This window comes from Thermobia domestica, chromosome 5 (assembly GCF_964235325.1).
Source record: "Thermobia domestica chromosome 5, izTheDome1.hap1.1, whole genome shotgun sequence".
NCBI lineage: Eukaryota > Metazoa > Arthropoda > Insecta > Zygentoma > Lepismatidae > Thermobia > Thermobia domestica.
In genome coordinates, this window is record NC_137458.1 from 292,317,394 (window position 1) to 292,322,476 (window position 5,083).

Here is a 5,083-nt window from a genome sequence, read left to right on the forward strand (position 1 = left end):
ACCCTTGCACTTCAAGTCCGCCTCTGATCACCACGTGTAGATTTAGACAGTTCTATGTTTATGTTCCATAACTACTACTTCATCTTTTTATTTTCATATGAGAAATTTGTTGCAAATTGAGCTTGTGGCACTAGCCGAGTGATCTCAAGCGTTCGGCTTCTGATCATGAGGCTCAATCCACTAGGGGTTCGAATTCCTCTGAAGAGCATGGTCGGAATTTTAACTGTACTCAGTATTTCTGTGTTCGTTTTCCTGTAGTGTTTGGAATACGTCGAAATGACATGAGCTGCCAGTGGCGAACAATACTCCGGTTGGGGCGATATGTTTTTTTTTTTAATCTGAAAGCAGGAAACTCCCATACAGTTCCCTGGGTTCAAATTCCGTCGTAGCAATTATTAATTTTTCTGAATTGTAAGGTAATGTTTATATAATTGGTATTGTAATTGTGTTATTTCTATATTATTATTATTATTATTATTATTATTATTATTATTATTATTATTATTATTATTATTATTATTATTATTATCACAGAAAGAGAGAAAAGTAACATAGTTGAAGGTATTCATGCGAATAGAAAATATATACAGCATATAAGATGTTTCTTAGGTTTTCACATGAACGCAATAATATTATTACGTTTATAGATTTACAGATAGAATTATCATTTTATGACAAGAAATGAAATATAAAACTTTGTTAGGTAGAAAGGTCAGGTAGCATCTTAAATAGGATCATTCCCGTGACTAGCGTTGTAAGTTCGATCACTATTTGCAATTTGTGCACAGCTAGGAACAATTCCTTGGAACTCATTTTTGGCCCATACTACAACAGTAAGGACGTGGTTATCCCTTATGTATTCATCAATTCTTGTCCAAACATGTTAGGTTTCCAGACATTACAAATCAAGGTTGATACAGATGACGTAATTTTGTGTTGTTAACATTTCACCTGTGAAGGAAGTCGTCTCAACTCTTAGACCCAGAGAAATTGAATATTTTGCATGTTAGTATACATCAGAAGTATGAGTATTGCAAATTTTAAAAATTTGCTGAATTTCCACATCCTGTATCGAACTCGCGTCCCCAACATGATGAATCTAACGTTTGAGCCACTACCTTAAGACATAACATTTCTGGGAGAACGAAAAATGGAGCTGAGTGAATTCAGTAATTACACATTTTACGATTCCAGTGTAATAATGCTGAAACTTTCTATTATCACTCATAATAAAATAGTAAAGTATTATGCAGGAAGAATAGTCCGGAGAAGTCAACTTTCTATTGACAACTCATATTTATGGAGGCGCTGTCGTATGCTCTTGTCTCGGGCCCTGATTTTTCACGGCACGGCATTGGACATATACTCATATTGATTGAAATCTGGTGTTTCAGGGCACTGGATTGCTTTTTTTAAGTTAATTAATTTAACGAACCTTTCTCAGTACCTTGCTTCCTATTTTTACGCGTTTTACTCACTTTTATAGTGTTCCCACTAACTTTAAAAACAGGGGCCAAACATAAAAAAAATTGAGAACAGTAAAAATAACTACACGTTCTTCCCCTGCCTGATGTAAAACAATAAAATATAGTGAACATGTAATTTTTGGTCTTCCATCTTCAATGTAGTGTCAAAATCCAGAGTGGAAGTGGGTTAGTGGGTCAAATGGATCAAGTTTTCTGGGTGGGTCGATGGGTCGTGGGTAACCAGCAATTTACCCACTGCGAACCACTGCCACCCACCACCCAACGTGACCCACTGTGACCCACCGATGCACTCTGCTCACTGCATTATAGACAGCACCTTTTGAACAGCATATTTTTATTCACACTCGACCCTTGCCATAGAAACTAAAAACACATTTCTGATTTGTTGCAGCTTGTCAAAATCTATTCTCTAAATCTTCTGTGTATGTATTGCGTACTATAGTAGTAATAAAAGAACATTGTCAAATTGTTGGAATTGAAGAAGAAAATTGAAGAAGCAGTTTAGTTTAAATTTACATCATGCCACACGGTGGAACAAAATGAGCCCTGCGGGACTTCTAACCCTCTCCTCCTTCTACTACTACTACTGCTAGTACTTACACCGTGGATTCGTTTAGCAAAATTGCACACGTAACGTAATCTTTTTTTAGTATTATTTTCTTCTTATTTTAATGATAAAAGTGTTGAAAATTTTAAAAATAAAATATAAAAATAAAACTACTTTCCTTGGCCCGGGTTTGAACCGACACTAAACGAATTTTAATTACTAGCCCATTGCGCTAGTGCTTTCGGCCACGAAGACCGCCAGTAACAGACAATTCATTTTTGTTATATTTCTTCTATGTGGCCAGAAAGAGATAATTCCAACTTACCAGAACCGCGTATTTAGCTTCTATGAGTAGGGTTGAGCGTGATTTAAAATTATGCTTCTTAACACTGGTCAATTGGTCTACAGTTTACTTTCAAGACCTCCATTTCCCTTTTTCATTTGTTTCTGGTTACTTACCACGGTTGACTATCTCTAAGTGCAAAAAGGACGAGGCACAGCGTTTGGATATTTGTAATTGTAATAATAGCAATAGGACGTTTACTATTACTTGGCTTTCGAGACACAGCCTGTGAATTTTAGAGGAGCTAACTACTGGAAACAATACATTTTTGAATCTATGTAATATAAAATTATTATATAAAAAATTAAATGTAACTATGTGTGCCTAATAATCACGCCCAAATAGCAGTCAAATAAAATGGCTTTATGTATATAGTTAGGCCTTAATCCAAACTGAGATGTTATCATATTGCGTTCATTACAATATTATCCTAAGGGATAGTGTGCATCCGAATATTTGCAAAAAAAAATTAAGTCTCTCACAAGCCGTTAAACTTATGAAATTCTGTATATTAATTCTTTATTGAAAATGAACAGAACATCTCCCAGGATTTTTAACATTCTCCTTTATGGGGAGGGTTGCATTTTCTATGTATGGTAAATAGATAATGGATTAGTTTGTAAAAATTATCGAAAATGAACGTATATGTTGAGAAACAAGTTGAGAATGAAGAAATACAGCTTGGTTCGATAATCGACGGGAGCTCATGTATTTCGGATTAACGTTAATACACGATACTTCATGCCGTAAGCGTTGGCGGACAACCGATGTGCAACTAGCGACATCTCGCCAAATATTGCCAACCCCGCAGCGACGGTCCGATTTATCCCCTCTTCCATTTTGAAAATTATACCATGAGCGGCCCCTCCAGTGGCAGAGACGCGAGAAAACGCCAATGAACCACAAAATTACTACCCCAAAATATGTTAAATCGCCTATATTCGTAATTTGTTTACATTAAGGAGAATCTGAAAAACACTTTAAAAAATTATAATGTTTTAACGGAGTGGGCCCGAACCACCAACATTTAGATTACCAGGCGCCTGCTGTTCCGACTTGGCCATGGAGGCGATTAATAAAAAGTCGCTTGTAGAGGCGTAACTCCTTGAGGTATTTTTAATTTGGCTCATCAGAGTGCTCCTATAACCATGTATATTCGACGATAATCTTTTGACATAAGATAAAGTCCGTTCGCCATGTAATTTTATAACAAAATGATGCGCGTCTATTTACTTTATTTCATGGTTCTCCCATATTCACTTTCAAATGATCGGCTAAAGTTGTCATCTAAATTCATACAGTTATACGCACTCATCTCAAGATTTTTCACTTCATGATGTAGAGCCAGAGGCTACTCTTGACCTACGTAGCTCACTTTAGGAACAATTTGTCAGGAAAAAATAATATATAATAATAACCGCTGCACATTACTGGTGATAGATCGTGTTGGTTCCTTCGCGATTCTCCGCAACAAATCGAAGAAGCGTGGACCAAAATGAAGTCCTCGCTGCTATGCGGTGGTAACTTCTCTTTCGACTCGAGAAAACCCTGCGGCCACTGCCACACTAGCGGTAGTCCTTCGACGAGTCCCTATAGCTACGATCGACATTTACTGGCAAGTGGGCCACTAGGTGCTGGCGATGTTTACGGCATGGGGTTTTCTATGCGAAATTCAAAATTCACATTCTAAATTGAATTTTTCAATTGTTACTTTCTTTACAGGTTTTTCACTATAATACAACTTGTAGAGCAATCTTTAAGCTTTCTAATCGTGTTTGTTCCACGTCTCTAGTGCACATATTAACGATTTTATGTCAATTTTTGATAATCACTGTAACTGAAAAAATGCCTTTTTATGACATTTTTGAACATCCTGTATGGGGACAGTTTCAGGAGGAGAGAGGTGATATTTGGGTTTTTTCATCTCCCACTGTAATAAAGCTGTGCATCATTTTTTTTTACAAAAATTTGAGATGGTGAAGTCTGATGACTTGTTGATTTGACATGGAATATCCCTTTACTCACTTTTACACTTTTCCAGTAACTCTTAAGAACAGAGACAAAACCACAGATAAATTGAAGACAGTACAATCACAAACACTGTTAGCGCGTTCTTCCCTTGCCTGAAGTAAAACAATAAAATATGGAGAACATGCAATTTTTGGTCTTCCATCTTCTATGTGTTGTCAAATCTGTAAACTAGACCAAACAATAGGCAACATTAATATACAAAACGCTCAACATCTTAGCCATTCATATCATAACTATTGCATGATCCGAATAACTCCATTATATCCACAAATCATCATTTGTCATAGTTTTCCTACAACCTGATACTTTAAATGTTGTTAATACGCAAAGCTCATTGATCTCATCACTTTTTCACTTACTCTTTTATGATCATCAAAACATTTTGGTACTTCCTGTAGACGTAGAAGGATGAAATGTGGTATCCAGGCTTGGTATAGTATGCAAGTAAACAAACAAAAAGCAACAGAATGATATTTCCCTCCGCCAAGTCCCCTTCAAAGGAGTATGTTGATTATTCAACAAAAAGACATGAAATCCATAAAATATGTAGCCAAGTCTCGATTTCAAATAATAATAATAATAATAATAATAATAATAATAATAATAATAATAATAATAATAATAATAATGATAATAATAATAGTAATAAAGGAATAACAGAATTACAATATCAAT